Source organism: Berghia stephanieae, chromosome 10, assembly GCF_034508935.2.
Source record: "Berghia stephanieae isolate SIO BIC M18660-M18661 chromosome 10, UCSD_Bste_1.3, whole genome shotgun sequence".
NCBI classification, from domain to species: domain Eukaryota; kingdom Metazoa; phylum Mollusca; class Gastropoda; order Nudibranchia; family Aeolidiidae; genus Berghia; species Berghia stephanieae.
The window spans coordinates 6,153,945-6,173,169 of NC_088369.1; the positions used below are offsets into that span (position 1 = coordinate 6,153,945).

Here is a 19,225-nt window from a genome sequence, read left to right on the forward strand (position 1 = left end):
GGCAAAGACTTGCACTCCCTCAGACCACGTGGCAGTTCATTCCAAATCTTGGGGCCGAAACAAGCAAACGATCTATCACCAAATTTTGTTCTTGATCTTACTTGATCATTACTGGTGAATACAAACGAAAGTGAACATAAAGCGCTTCCAATGTAATTTTGATTGCACAATTTTAAGAAATAGCTTGTGTTTATGTCAAAGAGGATTACATCGGTCAAAAGTAAAAATTCATCAATTATCAGACATAAATATGTGTTCAACAATAAGAACAACAACCACCATCAAGAAATACTGGACACATCAATCAGCACAGTGTGATGACGAGAATGATGAAAAGGAGAAATGAAACCACTACTGAAAGATTCCGAGCATCACTCTACCCAATGAAATGAAATTTTCATCTAGATTGCGAAGGTTGACGCATGCCTTTTCTAAGTCCACTCTTTATCATTTATTGCCTCGTCGATGAGAGTAAATTTGGTGTTCCTCCTCTCAATCTTTCCCTCTACTTATGCCCATTGTCCTCGATTTGATTGCTCTCACAGTGATATGGGGGAAATCGCGCAACCTCGTGTCAAAAATCCCCGATTAGACATTCTGCTTTGAAAGCTGTTTCTGGTTCATTTCTTTTTTTTTTTTACTAAGGAGTATAGATAGCACTCTGATAAATGGTCAGAATGTGTAGTACTGTCTGATTGAAACCATGAAATCATGTCAGCTTTTGTATTTGCCAAAGTTGGAGCCTTAAAGTGACCATGGGCCAACGAATGGTAGCGTTGTCCAATACAATACATCTGGGTGCTTCAATGGAGGCCAGCGAACGATATTTAGTCAGTCTTAAAACACATTTGCATTGACCCCAGAATAATATTTCAGATGATGCAGAGAAGAAAAATGGCATGGCATCCTTTTAAATATCCAGTATCATCACCACCTGCAAGAATAACAATGATTCTTTGTCAGGAGCCCATGGGCCTTTTTCTGCTTGAATAATCAGTCGTCCAATATTTTTTCGGGTGTATATTTACGCTCACCCATACATCTTTGGATAACATCCAAATCAAAGTTATCTATGATCCTTTTCCTGTCACTTCGTTCTACACTGGTGATCTCTCTGTCGTTGATTTGCAAATTCCAAAACCATTGCCGTCCTCTTTAATGACTTATCGATAGATACAAGAAGACTTATTTTCCCAGATTTACGAGAGTGGAACCGATAGAGATTCCGTACCGTATCGTGTTGTTTAAGAACCTAATATATTTTTAAAACCTTTAAAGGCCCATGTGAAACGTTTATGCATAGACACAAATTTGTCAAAGTTAAATAAACAAGGTTTGTTAATTTGACAATATTGAGTATACAATCACTATTTCAAATGATTTAAAGCGAGAGATTTCATATCAGTCTTTGGAAATTGCGACATGATGTAGATAATATGCCAAAATTTAATACAAACTACATAAGTTTATAACACTTAAACCGAATTTTATTATTTGGAAAGAAGTATGACGTGAACTCATAATCACTACGTCAGTAGAATATTTTTTTGGAAATACGATGAATTCATTCATACTTTGTCGTGTGTAACTTGTTTTCATTTTTTATAATGTAAAATCTCTAATTTTATGTCAGCTGTTTTCAAGTAGTTTTTATAGGTCTTAAAGAAGAAAACGTTTTAAATATGACATCAATGCGGTCCAAAATATAGATTCTGTTAAGACAAATTGATTCAGAGGTTGACACAAATTTTTAAAACTTTTGATAGTGGGAGAGCTGAGAAAAACCAGAAATACACGCGCAATTAATAAAAAATCCGACTATTGCAACATTTAACCTTCTCCTTACCAACTATATGAAAATCCCCACATTTGTTACGACACAATGAACATTTGTCTTCATCGGATTTGTTTTGCACATCAAAAAATGTAAAAAAAATCTTTGTTATATAAAGTTCGTTAAGCTACACAAAAATTTGTTATCTAGCAGATTGAGTTTGAGTGAAAACAGTCAAGTTCTGTGTTGGTTAGGTATAGCATGTGTGGAAAAAGCATGATATTGTCGGTAAGGGGAGAGTTAATATAATATCTCAAAAAACAATATATTCCATAGAGCAACTAATAGACTCATCATCAAACCTACTATCAAATTTTGTTCATTACTAGCCACATTAAAAATAAGATCTCATAATATAATATATTCAATATAGCAACTAATAGACTCACCATCAAATCTACTATCGATTTTTGTTCATTACCAGCCACATTTAATTTTAGACCTCATAATATAATATACTCCATGGAGCAACTAATCTACTCACCATCAAATGTACTATCAATTCCAGTAAATGACCACATACTAATGTGAATTACTATTGGAAATTGGGGACCTGCCTAGCAGCAATCAGTGTCGCTCATTCCTTGCGCATGCGTGAAAAGATTACATTGATGTGAATGAATGACTGTGATGCAGATTAAGATTTGACGTGGTCACCAGGAGACAGCATCTCTCTCTCTCTCTCTCTCTTTCTTTCTCTCTTTCTCTCTCTCTCTCTCTCTCTCTCTCTCATATTATCTCTGTGTGTGCCTCTTTATCTCTCTCTATCTCTCTCTAACTCTCTCTCTGTCTATCTCTCTCTCTAACTCTCTCTCTCACGCTCTCTCTTCCTCTCTCTCAATCTCTCCCTCTCCCTCTCTCTCTCTCTTTCTCTCTCTCTCTCTCTCTCTCTCTCTCTCTCTCGCTCGCTCGCTCGCTATGTCTGTCTAACAATATCTCCGTGTGTGCATCTTTCTATGTCTCTATCTATCTCTCTAACTCTCTCTCTCTCTCTCTCTCTCTCTCTCTCTCTCTCTCTCTCTCTCTCTCTCTCTCTACCATTCCGTGCTTTCACCTTAACAACAAATCACGATTTATAGATTGGAACACTACAGGTCTGATAACCCAATTTATTATGTGCTCATTGTTCTCATTGCATGGATATACTTTAAAACCAACAGAAAAGATATTTCATTTTTGTAATGAAAACGTTTTCAATGTTGAGTGAGAGCTGCTCATGAACAAGGATAGTGATAAAACAATAATAAAGACCGAAGTGACATCAACTTCGTCTGTCTATGGATAGTATGCGCTTTGCTAAGAAGCTCACAACATTGTCATCCGGAAGTATAACGGACCAACACACAATACAATGAGTACCCTTGAACGTTCATAGTTTAGATAATACAGTTAAGTGAGAATTACTCATAAACGCGGTGGCCAAAAACAATAACAAAGACCCGAGTGACGTCAACTTTGTTCTCTCTATAAGATGGAGTGCACCGCATTACGATCTTTCCATTACCTAAGAAGGGAAACAATCCTATTATAATTCAAATCCGTCATTCATATCATGGGTTGCATCCCTTAAATCAAATTTGTTAGAATTGTAAATCTTAGCACAGCCTTTTTTAAAAACTGCCAAATTCCTGTCCTGTCACAATAATTTGCTCTTTAAAATATTTGATGCAAATATTGTTAGCAAATACTTCAAATACTTGCTTACACACTCTCACTACACATAACTAACTTGTATGAAACATAAAACACAAAAATCGAGAGAGATTCAAGATAGATAAGACTTATTGTATTGACTGGGGTAGAGGAAAATACCTTGTCCTTTTTTTTGCATGATGGCTAGAAGTCGAATTTTTAACAAAATGGAGTGTTTTGTTGCATACAACTACTATGACTGCAGCTGATGCAATTTGCCATCATCTAACAACCCCATAAAAGTTTGTAACAATCAGACTTTTTAAAGTTTTATTATATATTATTAAATTCCTTCCCCAAGGGGGTTACTCATTCCTGTAACGGCAGTGAAAATTAACCAATTAAAATACTCTAAACAATAGAAGTGCACCTGACAAAGTTTTCTAACAATAGATGCCCCGTTTCCATCATGGCCCAAACTACAAAACATTTTTTTTTCATCCAATGTGATTTTCAGATCAAAAATTCAAGAATGGCGAGTAGTCTTCAAAATTAGACAATGACCCTCATTCCTGTTACCAGGGTTTGTTAGTTAAATAAAAAAATGTATTAAAAACAAAAAGTATCAGTATATAGCTTATTTAAGGCTCTAAATAATAGTCAAACTTTAATATTGCAGTAAAGCATATTTTAGGAATAGTATGAATCGAAGAGATGATAAACTCATCCTTGTTACATTCATTCCTGTTACGCCTTATTTTGTAACAGGAATGAGAGACGTAACAAGAATGAGAAAACCATACCAGGAATGAGTAACATTAATGAGGAATATGAACTTTCATAAAATGAAAGACACGTTTTATTGTAACTAAGTCCTTTGGAGCATAATGGCCCATGGAACCGGAGTTTCTGTAGCCTGAAACAGACGTTTAACTTATGAATACGACGCTGGTCTACAGCAAATTACATTCCCCAACAGCACTGGTACCATAATATACACCTGGGTGAAACAAAGTGAAACAACCGGAATTAATTTCCTTGATTAAGAAAACCACATTATGGCTGTGGAGGGTTTAGTAACTGGTACCTCCCGGTTGGGAGTCCCGTTCCGTAACCACTCGGCAGCAGCTTCTTATGGTTCACACTATTATGTTATGACGATCGACCCAATCAGCAAAGTCCGGTCCGCATTCGTGCACCGTCGCGAACCCGCCTGGTAGCATCGTCACAACACACCTTTCGACTAGATGCTCTGCCGTTTCGGGTTCTTGCCCACAGCGTGGACATATTGGACAGGAAGTTAGACCCCACTGATGTAACGTACCGGCCGTTAGGCAGCTCCTCGACCGAAGCCGATTCGCAGCTACCCAGTGTCTCCTCTTACTGGTATCAAAGCCTGGCAACTTCTCACCAAGCTTAGAGGAGTGTAGGTCCCCGCCCCCACGAGGGATTGAATTCGTCCAAACCGACTTCCATCTCGTATGTGCAGCTCTGTCCGTAGTCAGGGATTCTGCGTACAAGGGTTGCCGGGACTTATTTCGGCTCGAAACGGGGGCACCGTTCATTATGCGCATGAGAGGGGTATCCCCATTCCCTCTCTCTTTGACCTTAATTTGCCGGTTTACCGTTATTGTCTCCCTCCGGACATCGGGGGGCTGGATCGCCGCCATTATCGGGCCCATTCTCTAGGGGTTGTTGCTAGCGTTCTCGACACTGTGTGCATCGACTTGCGAAGTTTTACATCCACCTTCTCAACGTTTCTGCTTCTACCCCACACTGGAGCGCAATACTCTGCGGTGGAATAGCATAGTGCCAGGGCGGATGTTCTCAGGAGCGCTTGGCTAGCGCCCCAAGTCGATCCCGCCAGCTTCCTCAGAAGACTATTCCGCTTCTCTATCTTCCGGGCAACCCTTCGAGATGAACCCGATAGGTAAGACTGCGATCCAACGTCACCCCTAAATATTTTGGACGCGGCTCATATGGGAGTGGCTGGTCCCCGACTAGGACATTCAGTTTACGGGTGTGCCAACCACTGCATAAGTGAAATGCAGTGGCCACGGTTTTTGAAGTGTTCATCTTCAGGTACCACTTGTCAAAGTAGGATTTGAGTCTGGTGACGTCCTCGCTGAGTACGCTCTCAAGACGGGTCCACACTTTACTCTGAGTAACGAGTGCCCAGTCGTCTGCGTATCCCAGCCTCAGGGAGGAAGTGTTCGGCATATCGCTAATGTAAACGTTAAACAACATTGGCGCAAGTACCGACCCTGAGGGACCCATTCTTCAATTTCCTTACTTTGCTCGTGACGTCTCCCAGCGCGACGTGGAATTGCCTTTCCCCTAAGATCGAAGAGAACAACTTCAAGGTCTTTTTGCACCTTATGATTTTTGCAAGTTTGAGCATTAACCCATCGCACCAGACCGTATCGTACTCCGCTGATAGGTCTATAAACACAGCACCTGTTTGCTGTTTTCTCTCGAACCCGTGCTCAATATGCTCTGTAAGGGCAATGACCTGCTCCGTGGTGCACCTCCCTTCCCTGAAGCCTGCCTGCTCAGGTGGCAGGGCAGCGTCTAGGACCGGCCCCATCGGTTTAATAGAACACGCTCCAACAATTTGTAAAGACAGCTCAGCAGCGATATGGGTCTGTAACTATCTGCCTCCTTCGCCGGCTTCCTGGCTTCAGGATGGCAACTATTTTCGCATGCTTCCACACTTGTGGAAGCTTTCCTTTTGCAAGGATGTCAGACATTGCCTCTGCTAGCCAGGCCGTGCCCTGGGGCCAAGATGCGTCACCATATCGGGATATACACCATCTATCCCTGCTGCTTTGCCGTTCTTCACTTCGCTAATGGCTGCACCCACTTCTCGGGGACTGAACGGGGCCGTCCAGTCCGACTCCTCCGCAGGTAGCGAGTCCAAAATCGTACGGTACGCCTTGCGGACACCACGCTCAAAAGCCTGATTAGGGACCCGCTTACTACGGTTCTTAATGTTCTTGGCAATTGTGTCTGCCTCGCATTCCGGTGCAGCCTTCGCGAAATTCCGATCTGGGTCCAACTCGGCGACGGCGCCTCCACATGGTTTATTGATTCATAGCAAATTCTTTTGTTTCATAAGGATGTGTTTATTTAAGTGTTTTGTTAACCACTGAAGTGTCACAGGCCTATGACTGCTTGGGGTTCCTCACCTCCCATAGTGGGCAGGGAGGCACATACTGCGTTTCCATCCCACCTGTTTTCCAACATTTTTTTTGTCTTTGTCTTGGAATGAAATAACTTGGTTTTGACCTGGCCCTGGCCGGAGTCCTGACTGGGAGTGAAAGAGGCAAATGCATGGTTATTGCTTTGGGAGATGATATTGTTTTTTCCTTGTAAATGATCTCTCTGTTATATATCATTATATTTGTTATTTTTAATGTATAATGTAAGCATTTGAGTATATCCCACTTTGTTGGACTTTGGGCTTGTTTCCGGATGAGACTTATAGGTTATCTCAAACTAAGTATATTGGTGGTATGCTCTTGGAATCTTCATCTGACCTCTATTTGTTCCCAGTTCCCCTTGTCCTAATTTCTCTTGGGTTCTTTAATTGTAATTCTAGAACTTTTTGCTATCCCATTTTCTTCCTTTTTAATGGCGCTGATATAACCTAAATGTGTTGCAAGAGCCGTAAAACCCTTAAAAACAACAAAAAACAAAACTGGCCGATGTCTATTAAAGTGGTAACATTCATGGTTACAAGGTGACCATTAAAAATAATTTTTATTGCATACGTAATGATTTAATTCATTGCTGAAACACTATTTTTTGTGCAAAGTTACCTTGCCAATACCAAATGCCCATGTCCAAACATAGTTTGTTGCGCGTTAGGCTCAGATACATTTTAGATGATTACTATGATTTTAACGGCCCGGTCTTTTTTTGGTAGCGAAATGTAACTTTATATTATTGTCCGTTTTTAAGGGTCATAGCTTTGTTGTAACGATTGTTTTATTTTGTTATCTTATCAGAAAGGCCAAAAAAACCATGACGACAGTCGAGAGGCAACGACTTTAACGTCAAAGACGAGATTTAAAAAAGAACAAGACAAATTCAGAGCGACTAATTGAGTGGAAAGAAAAACTCCATAAAAGATAAGACACCAAGAGAAAAAGGCAAACAAAGAAATAATTGGAGAAAAACCTACCACACACACGCTACAAAACAGAAAAAGAAAAATCTTGATCTTATACACTCCACCCTCAAACTCAAAATCTCCACTTCAGTATGTCTCTTGTCAAAGATATAAAGCTACTAAAGCAGCAAATGAAACCTTAATATTGAAAAAACAAAATCATGAAGAAGTAGTGAAAAGGCTGTCCTCTTCTCTTTCTCAATCAAAAAAGAAGTCCGAAAAGTACTAAAAACGTTTGGACAGGTCATTAAAAAACATAATCTTCAATTGATCAAAAACTAAAAAAAAAAACTTTTGAAAGATAGCAGTGAAAATAAGAAAGGTGGAAATAATCAAGTGAAAAGAACATTACAATATATTTTACACTCCTAGAAGACATCAAACATTCAATTCCACAAAGTGATTTGAAGCAAGTGGTTTTCAAAGGTAATGATGGGGACATATCTGAAGTTGCACCGGTTGACTTAAACAGTGACTCAAGTGATAAATATGACCAAGATGGCATTGACATTAAGGCGATTGATTACAGTGGTTAGGCCAAAAGAAATGTAATCAAAACTCGTATTGGTATAGACAAAATGTTTACACATTTTATTGCAAATGATATACCTAGATCTCTGTTTGATGGGAAACCGTTATTTAGTCAAGGTGAGGGCCAATGAGGATTGTCTGCCTGCCTGTGGTGCAGTGTATGCAATTGGCAAAGACACCAAAACATATGGAATACGATTAAGATTGATACATGGCCCGGCTTTACACAGGGACCATTATTTGTCAGATTCGAACCTCGCTCACTCAATGACAACATCCAGCCATTTGTTGAATTTTTAGTCACAAATTCGGACCATTATATTCCCGATGTTCACATAAATGAGAAAGATACCCTAGAAGAGTTGTTCAAACTGGGTATGTGGAAGCTTCTTGCTTTTTCCGGAGTTTAAAAATGCCTCTTTTGTCTGTTTATCCAAACATTCCAAACTGCCACGAAAGAGTTATCTTGAATCAATTGATTCAACCTAGACTTTAGTTAACAAACAATGTTGGTGCTGTTTTGTGGGGCTCTACCAACATAAGCCCCAAATCATTGTATTGGGACCCTAACCATTTTGTTCTTTTGAGTTTCAATCACTAAGCGTTTTGAATGTGTTATCCTTTCGAATAAGTATGTTGTAATTACAATTTCCTGCAACAGAAAACTCATTCCTGTTACGTCCACTCATCCCTGTTACACAAACTCATTTTGGTAAGAATGACTTTTTCATTTTTGTTCATGATAAATATGAATACTTGAAAGGAAATATTATTTGTGGTAGTTTAACACTTATATACTTAGACTATGTTAAACACTTTTACATTTTGTCATTTTCCTATAAATTTTTGGAGAAAATGATTGCTCAAATAATATCTTTTGTTTTCAAAAAATGATTTCCTGAGTGCCTTTTGTACAATAATGAATGTCATTTTGTTGTCAGAATTAATATCAATGATCTGTGTTTATTGATTTTCAATCTTTTATTTCAATTATTGTCCAAAAATGTGTTAATTTATGTAATGTGACATAATTTTATAAGCAAAATAGGAATGAGTCACAAGTGGATCGTAATTTACAAATACTTGAATAAGTGACCACTGGAAACTCATTAAGCCCTGTTATTACAATATTATGTCGCATACATATCACATAAAGCATACACAAAATAATGAGTATGTTGGAAATACTTGACATATTAAAAATTTGAGGACTAGAATTTGGCGTTGTTGTTTTTTAAAGGCCGAGCAACTCATGTTTGCAACTGAGACCTTGTGACAAGGTTTTAAATGATTCATAAAAGAATGATTAAATTGTAGGCAGTGGATAGGAACATAGCTCCGCCCTTGACCTGATTCGGAGGTCAGAACAGGGATTTTTAAAATGAAATAATAGAAGTGATTATCAAATACAACGAAATATTGCTATCGATATTGAGAGTTAAGTAAATTACTCACTGGTTCTACCCGCATATAAATAGACATAATATAAATAGTATGACATGGCTCAGAAGCTCACAACATTGCCATCCGGGAATATAACTGACAAACACACAACACTATGTATCAACCTTGATCTTTTATAGTCTGGATAATACAGTTTAGTGAGAATTACTCATAAACGCTAATGGCAAAACAGTTCCGTAATAAATGTATCGTGTTAGTAAACTTTGATCTCCTTTTATTTTTTCAATACAATGGGCATGATCTCTATTAACTTTCCATGTGCTCGAGGTCATTGGTCACATTGCAAAATGTGCTCAAAGTGACCCAATTAGTGAAAAGTGTCCACAGCTATTTAAATATCTAACATCACGATTGGCCATTTGATTCACCTTGAAACATGGGTATGTTTATAACATTTGTAAACGAAACAGCGTGTTAAGAAATATACAATCGTTGAACAGCAACAAATCATGTGGTTGATGATCTCGTTGGGCAGAAAACATGAATACAGATTGCTCCCATTGTCTGGCCGGGAAAGATGTACTTTCTCTTTCTTTCTCTTCCCTCTTATCAGGCTAGGCCCACTGCAGTGGCATGATCTTACTTCTACGAGGGAACTTATCAATGAGTTCCCTCTATCTATCCTCCTAGTAGTTTCCTTGTCTTTTGTTTTGTTGACGTTTTCGCCTATCTGGCTCTACCAACTCTCCGGGAGCGGCCGGATTCCTCACAATCGAGTAGTAGAACAGTGGATATTTTACTTGGACACACACCATCGATAGGAAAACCTGTGTAGATTGCTATGTTTGCTAATCACTGTCATTGTTTACATTGTGACGATTGTACTGAGAGGCGTGGTTATCTAGGTCTCTATTCCATCGTTACTAACTATAAGTACATGTCAACCAAACAAATAGGTCAGTTACATTGTTCGTGAGTATTTATCATAATAGTTTGACACAATGATGAATTAATGCATCGCAACATCTCCTGACGACAATACATATTTTTTTCAATCGCCTGTGTTAAAATACTCTTCAACAGTCGTAACGTCACTTCCTTCCTAATGACGTATAGTAACCTAGTAACACTGGCTCTAAACTTTCGGAACAATGGCGGACGCCCGTATGAAAGATTTCCTCGGCGAGCATAAAAGCGTATTCAGTGGGAAAAAAATATAAATTTGATCACGTTTTGACTCTTACACATTCTGATCACAAGGCATATGCAAAGTTCTAGCCAGCATGAAGAATAAAAAGTAATTATTTTCTTTGTTTATAACCAAGATGGCCGCCGTTTGCCGGTCGGTGTGACATCAGACTACTGAATCCAATTGGTAGTGATCGTCATGATCAGGGTCAATTGATTGATTCAGGTGAAGGCAAGTACTTAAAGTGTCTATGGGTCTTCGTTTCACGGCTATCGGTCGCGGACAGGGGCAAAATATACTGCTTTTCATTTATTTTAAAAAAAAGTAAAAATAGAACCATTAAAAGTGTTAATTTGCATATTTTCTTAATAAAATATGCGATAACTGACGTATTTCTAAAGGTGTAAGCACAGTGTTGCATTAATTACCTGGGATCAGTGTTAATATCTTGCTTTTCCATTTTAAGGTTGTCCTTCCACACCCATCATAATATGGATTCTACGCCAACTGTTACACAAAGAGCCCCTCTGGACCCAGAGTGTGACAGATCATATCAGGGTTTATTAGGGGCTATATAAAGGTACGCCTTATGGACGCCCTGTTGCCAGATTCATTCTCTGGCAATTAAAGACATAATTAACTACCGGACCAATTTCCATCGTTCACGTCTAAAAAGATTTGTCTCGATCTATGTTAATTTCTACAAAACAGAAGTATAATAATTTATAATGTTTGTTCATAATAGCCTTTATTTCCCCGAAAACATTGCGGGTTCTACACTAATTTTCCAAATCATCATTGGAGTCAACGGATGAGAGTATGTATGTATGAGTTGCATTGTCCATTAGTACGGCACCTATAAGGTGCTATGTTACATCAGCATAAAAGTGTCACGGTCACAGGGAATCCACTTATCGGGATCAAGCACGGCTTTTCCTTCCTGGCTAGAGTCACAATTTCGTCACTGGGCAAAGAATCCAGCCCATGTAGAGTGCCTGTCTAGTTGTCGAGCTCTCCAATTTAGGTAATAAGGAGGCGGTCTGCCTCCATGCATAAGATATGCGGAGCCTGCGTCTCATCACTGTAGCTACCAGGTCGAATTCGGGGCGTTTTGCTGTTTCTCTGTAGTCCTCTCAGAGAGTGTAACTAAAACTGTGAATGGCTTCAACAGCCGATGCCTTTCCATCATTAAGAGAGAGGACAACAGAGAAAAGGATGACAGGAACATCCTAAATTTAAAAAATGTTTTTAAACTGCTCGTTTTCAATCTGTAAAATATTCTTTTTTAATTTTTAGATTTGTGAGTAATTATGTGCTCGTAAACAAAAAAATAAAAATGGGCTGTATGAAACAATTTTGACACTGATCTTTAACATTTAAAAAGATAGATTATTATTATTATTATTATTATTATTATTATTATTATTATTATTATTATTATTATTATTATTATTATTATTATTATTATTATTATTATTATTATTATTATTTTTAAATTTTTATTATTATTATTATTATTATTATTATTATTATTATTATTATTTTATTATTATTATTATTTATTATTATTATTATTATTATTATTATTATTATTATTATTATTATTATTATTATATTAATAATAATAATATTAATGTCATCATCATCATCATCATCATCATCATTATCATCATCATCATCATTGTCATCATCATCATCATCTGTCAATTTCCATTTTATAGCACTGTATTATCAATTTAGCTATGATTGTCATTAATATCTTAACCATAATAGGGTAGAAAAGTCGCATCGTCACACTTTCTACTTTTCCGGTTTCCATTTCTTGGGTATTGTTTTGTAAACAGCCCTTCCAAGTCTTAATAATGAATTGGTTTCATATAGTATCATGAGGTGGAATAACTAGTTAAGTATCATGACATATAGGCGGGTTTTTAATATTACGAGACGTAAAAGAGCGAGAATGGATTATTTCTATGACAACCATCGTGTAGTCAGACTAGAAAATAACATGTCAACACTCTAAAACCAGAATTTCAGTTGTAGACTGTACATTTGTATCAAGTCCTACGGAAGTGATTTGACAACACGCTTTTATTTTATATTGCTGTTTCTCTTTTAGTTCTAATTGTATTCTTCTCAAACTTGATAAAATGTTTCCGGCAGTGACAAGAAAATATTCTTTCATGACGGTTTGACTATCCATCATTGTTACGATAATGTTTCCGTCGGTGGCCTCGCGTGACTGATTGTAAGAAGGGAACTGAAAATCAATGGCACGATAAAACAAAAGACTTTTGTTACTTTTAGAAATACTACTGGTAACTAACAATAACCCCAACGTTTTCTAGCTACAATGAAGTGCGGTCGCTAACATTTGCACATTTTTCTTTGATTTTAAGATTAAATTCTCTTTTATCATCTCAGTCATCGAAATAATATTTAAATTTACGGGATCAATTTATCATACACGGTAATTGCAGACGTTTTTCCAATATTAATTGAAATCAGTCAACTGCAGATCCGTTTTTAAAATTTAAATATTTGAAGAAGTGTTCTATAGAAAAATCAATTGAAGAGCCCAGCTCTAAAAGTAATTAAATTACACTTAGTTTTGAATAAATGGATGTTAAAATTTGGATTAGGCAATATGGTGTATATGTTTTTTTTAAATTGTATTATTGAGACAGGGGACTTAGAATATGTGGATAATGAGCAAACTTGGTGAGTCAACTGGGGTGATTATGCTTTATCATGAAAATGTGATCTAAGTACTTTTAGTACTGGAGTCTTCAAATCTTATTAAGTTTAGACCGATGAAAAATTGAGATCTTGTAAATTTCGGTGGTTGCATCGGTTTCAATGAAAATATTAATATCACCATTTTCATTGCTTGGCTTACAATTTGGACTATGAATGTAATACAAATAATCACAAAATTTATTGATGCTATTGGGTTAGGTAAAATACTCACAACATCTGCCATCCGGATATAACATACCATTTATGGGTTTTATGGCACTTGCAACACAATTAGATCATGTCATTGCAATTGAAAAGGAGAATGGGATAGTCAAAAAAATTGTAGAGTATAGTTAAAGCATCAAAAAAGTAAGACAAAGAGGAATGGGTTCAAATAGAGAACAGATGTACATTCCAAAAGCACACCGTCACTGCACTTAGTTCGAGTTTACCTGACACTTTCGGCCAGACACAAGCACAGGATCCCAGTAGGAGCAACACTCCCAATTGCTTTCAAATCATATTCGAATCAAAACACACATGATAGCAAATATCTGGGAGATGATTAAAAGAGGAATAAAATATCATCTCCCAAAACTAATGCTATTGATTTGCCTGCTTCCCCTTCAGCCAAGGACCCCGGACAGAGCCATAACAAACCCAAGTAATTTCATGCCAAGACAAAGAAAGAAATCAAGTTTGAAAATAGATACAGGGGTATAGAAGACACATTAAGTGATCCCTTTGACTACTACGGAAGGTCAGGAACCCCACCCGGGACTTCCTACTTGAGCAGAACTAAACTTTATTATTGCTTTGAAATACGACCTGTATAATCAGTACCTGGTCTTTAACAACATTGTCTCTCCGAAACAAAATATAATATCACTTAACGGATGTTCATGGCACGTCCTACGTGATTAATTGTTGGCCAGGAACCCCTGTAAAGTGATTTGAACAGTTTTAGTGGACATTACGTTATATAATGGCTCACTTAAAATATTTTTTATTGACCGTTTCACGATAAGGAAACCAAGATAAACTCTGGCTCACCAGTCTAAGGCTCTAAAGTACTACTAGGTATATATGGCTCTTCTAGGGTTTAAGAGTTGAAGTTAAGGAAAAAGTGGATTTGTTCATAGAAATAATTGAAAAGTATAGTAAAATTTAAAGTCAATATACACCACATTTAGAAAATTTGTGAAATTAACATTAGTATTACAAGTATGAATTAAACAGGAATTTAGTTCGGTATGTACTTGCCACCATTGTCGTTAAAGTGTGGAGGTCATTTTTAACTGGCTCAGGTATTAACTCTGGATCACAGCTAAAAGTGATTAGATAAAAATAGAGCTGAGTTGGAGAATTGCAGAAATTCTCGATTTATAGTTAAGAATTGTTATATTAACGTCAATTTCACGGTTGTTTCAGTTCAGTATAATTTTAGGGTTATTGAGAAGCTTCTTTGTGCACGTTTAACTTCACAGATTGGAATTCATCAAAACAACTCAGTCCTGACGATGGCGAATTATACCTGAAACATTAATGTAGACTGTCTCAAATATTGTGGTAAATATTTTTAAAAATAATATATATATATATATATATATATATATTTATATATATATTTATATATATATATATATATATATATATATATATATATAGAGAGAGAGAGAGAGAGAGAGAGAGAGAGAGAGAGAGAGAGAGAGATAGAGAGAAGAGAGAGAGAGAGAGAGAGAGAGAGAGAGAGAGAGACAGGGAGATATATTTTTATATCGCATGTACCATAATAGAAATGTATATAGAAAACAAAACGAGGGTTAATCATTTGAGATTATAATTTAATTATATCCACGAGACGTTTTCTTTTCTTTAATAGAACAAATAAATATAACCAAACAAAATAAGAATACATACATAAGGAAAAACGATATGTTGAAGCAAGACAGAAAGAAAAGAGCAATGGACCTTTTTTACCCAAGTTAGATAAGCCACTGCGCGCGTAGAAACGGTGTGTCTTTTTTACGAAACCCGCCGAAACCCGCCGTAACCCGCCAAAACCCGACGAAACCCGACGAATTCCGACAAATTTATGGGAAGTAGGTGGCACTGGGGAGTGAACCCAGAACTCAGGGAAGTGTACACCATTGGGGAGTGAACCTGGGACTGGGTTTCGGCGGGTTTCGTAAAAAGAACCAGTGCTTTTTTACGAAACCCGCCTAAACCAGCCGAAACCCGGCAAAACCCGACAATATCCAGCAAAGTTATGGGAAGTAGACAACTGTGGAGAGTGAACCCGAGACTCAGGGAATTGTACACCCGTCGGGAGTGAACCTGAGACTAAGGTTTCGGCGGGTTTCGACGGGTTTCGTAAAAAAGAATTAGTGCTTTATTACGAAACCCGCCGAAACCCGCCGAAACCCGCCGAAACCCGACAATATCCGGCAAAGTTATGGGAGTTTGGCAACAGTGGAGAGTGATCCTGGGAGTCAGGAAATTGCACACCAGTGGGGAGTTAACCTGGGACTGTGTAAAAAGGATATCAGTGGGAAATAAACCTGGGACTAAAGGGAGATGGATACCATTGAAAGTTGAAGCCGGATATGGGATTTGAATACCAGAGGAGAATGAACCTGACACTATAGAAGGTGGGCGCCAGTGGGGAGTGAACCTGGGACTGTGTAAAAAGGATTTCAGTGGGAAATAAACCTGGGACTAAAGGGAGATGGATACCATTGAAAGTTGAAGCCGGATATGGGAGTTGAGTACCAGAAGAGAATGAACCTGACACTATCGGAGATGAGCGCCAGTGTGGAGTGAACCTGTGACTCAAGGAAGTGCACACCAATTGGGAGTTAACCTTGGACTGTGGGAGATGGATAACTGTGGGTATCCGAGCCGAACTATAGGAGTTGGGTACCAGAGGAGAATGAACCTGACACTATAGAAGGTGGGCGCCAGTGGGGAGTGAACCTGGGATTCAGGGAATTGCACACCGGTGGGGATTTAACATGGGACTATGTAAAAAGGAGATCAGTAGGAAATAAATCTGGGACTAAAGTGAGATGGATACCATTGGGAGTTGAAGCCGGATTTGAGAGCTTGGTACCAAGGAGAATGAAACTGACACTATAGGAGGTGGGCGCCAGTGGGGAGTGAACCTGGGACTATGTAAAAAGGATATCAGTAGGAAACAAATCTGGGACTAAAGGGAGGTGGATACCATTGGGAGTTGAAGCCGGATATGAGAGCTTGGTACCAGAGGAGAATGAAACTGACACTATAGGAGGTGGGCGCCAGTGGGGAGTGAACCTGGGACTATGTAAAAAGGATATCAGTAGGAAACAAATCTGGGACTAAAGGGAGGTGGATACCATTGGGAGTTGAAGCCGGATTTGGGAGTTGGGTACCAGAGGAGAGAGAAACTTGACACTATAGGAGGTGGGCGCCAGTGGGGAGTGAACCTGGGACTATGCAAAAAATGATATCAGCGGGATATAAACCTGGGACTAAAGGGAGATGGATACCATTGAAAGTTGAAGCCGGATATGAGAGCTTGGTACCAGAGGAGAATGAAACTGACACTATAGGAGGTGGGCGCCAGTGGGGAGTGAACCTGGGACTATGTAAAAAGGATATCAGTAGGAAACAAATCTGGGACTAAAGGGAGGTGGATACCATTGGAAGTTGAAGCCGGATTTGGGAGTTGGGTACCAGAGGAGAGAGAAACCTGACACTATAGGAGGTGGGCGCCAGTGGGGAGTGAACCTGGGACTATGTAAAAAGGATATCAGTGGGAAAGAAACCTGGGACTAAAGGGAGATGGATACCATTGGGAGTTGAAGCCGGATTTGGGAGATGAGTACCAGAGGAGAATGAACTTGACACTATATGAGGTGGGCGCAAGTGTGGAGTGAACCTGGGACTCAGGGAAGTGCACACCAATTTGGAGTTAACCTGGGACTGTGGGCGATGGATAACTGTGGGTATCCGAGCCGAACTATAGGAGTTGGGTACCAGAGGAGAATGAACCTGACACTATAAAAGGTGGGCGCCAGTGGGGAGTGAACCTGGGAGTCAGGGAATTGCACACCAGTGGGGAGTTAACCTGTGAATATCTAAAAAAGGATATCAGTGGGAAATAAATCCGGCTTCAACTCCCAATGGTATCCATCTCCCTTTAGTCCCAGATTTATTTCCAACTGATATCCTTTATACATATTCCCAGGTTAACTCCCCACTGGTGTGCAATTCCCTGAGTCCCAGGTTCACTCTCCACTGGCGCCCACCTCCTATTATGTCAGGTTCATTCTCCTCTGGTACCAAGCTCTCATATCCGACTTCAACTTTCAATGGTATCCATCTCCCTTTAGTCCCAGGTTTATTTCCCACTGATACCTGTTTACACAGTCCCAGGTTCACTCCCCACTGGCGCCCACCTCCTATAGTGTCAGGTTTCTCTCTCCTCTGGTACCCAACTCCCAAATCCGGCTTCAACTCCCAATGGTATCCACCTCCCTTTAGTCCCAGGTTTATTTCCCACTGATATCCTGTTTACATAGTCCCAGGTTCACTCCCCACTGGCGCCCACTCCTATAGTGTCAGGTTCATTCTCCTCTGGTACCAAACTCTCATATCCGGCTTCAACTTTTAATGGTATCCATCTCCCTTTAGTCCCAGGTTTATTTCCCACTGATATCCTTTTTACACAGTCCCAGGTTAACTCCCCACTGGTGTGAAATTCCCTGAGTCCCAGGTTCACCGCCCACTGGCGCCCACCTTCTATAGTGTCAGGTTCATTCTCCTCTGGTACTCAACTCCCATATCCGGCTTCAACTTTCAATAGTATCCATCTCCCTTTAGTCCCAGGTTTATTTCCCACTTATATCCTTTTTACACAGTCCCAGGTTCACTCCCCACTGGCGCCCACCTTCTATAGTGTCAGGTTCATTCTCCTCTGGTATTCAAATCCCATATCCGGCTTCAACTTTCAATGGTATCCATCTCCCTTTAGTCCCAGGTTTATTTCCCACTGATATCCTTTTTACACAGTCCCAGGTTCACTCCCCACTGGTGTACACCCCCCTGATTCCCAGGATCACCCCCACTGTTGCCAAACTCCCATAACTTTGCCGGATATTGTCGGGTTTTCGCGGGTTTCGGCTGGTTTCGTAATAAAGCACTAATTCTTTTTTACGAAACCCGCCGAAACCGGCCGATAACCTTAGTCTCAGGTTCACTCCCGACTGGTGTACACTTCCCTGAGTCTCGGGTTCATTCCCCACAGTTGTCTACTTCCCATAACTTTGCTGGATATTGTCGGGTTCGCCGGGTTTCGGCGGGTTTCGTAAAAAAGCACTGGTTCTTTTTTACGAAACCCGCCGAAACCCAGTCCCAGGTTCACTCCCCAATGGTGTACACTTCCCTGAGTTCTAGGTTCACTCCCCACAGCCACCTACTTCCCATAACTTTGTCGGGATTTTTGCTATTTTCTCAATATGTCATTTTTCTGAGGGTATGGGATACTGTGTCAAACATTTCTCACAATCTATTCGATAAAAGTGTCTGAACATATCCACAGTCATCACAGAGATAATGTATTATGTAGCCACAGAGATATTCCTTTTGATAAGATATGTGAGTTTTGAATTATAATCCAAATGATGAATATTTAATATCAACTTCGTTTTAACATTTTGATTCTCAAATTTGAAATGCT

At 39.1% G+C, this 19,225-nt stretch overlaps 2 long non-coding RNA genes across 2 annotated transcripts in view; one reads left to right on the top strand and one right to left on the bottom strand.

The window, feature by feature from the left end:
- Window positions 1-19,225, top strand: part of LOC144956138 (uncharacterized) — a 95,405-nt gene that overhangs the window by 8,730 nt on the left and 67,450 nt on the right. The gene's annotated exons all lie outside the window — the stretch shown is intronic.
- Window positions 1-19,225, bottom strand: part of LOC144955897 (uncharacterized) — a 39,362-nt gene that overhangs the window by 377 nt on the left and 19,760 nt on the right. The window contains exon 3 of the long non-coding RNA XR_013641842.1: window positions 1-111. This exon is cut by the window's left edge and continues 377 nt beyond it. This is a non-coding gene — a long non-coding RNA (uncharacterized LOC144955897). The remainder of the gene's footprint in view (window positions 112-19,225) is intronic.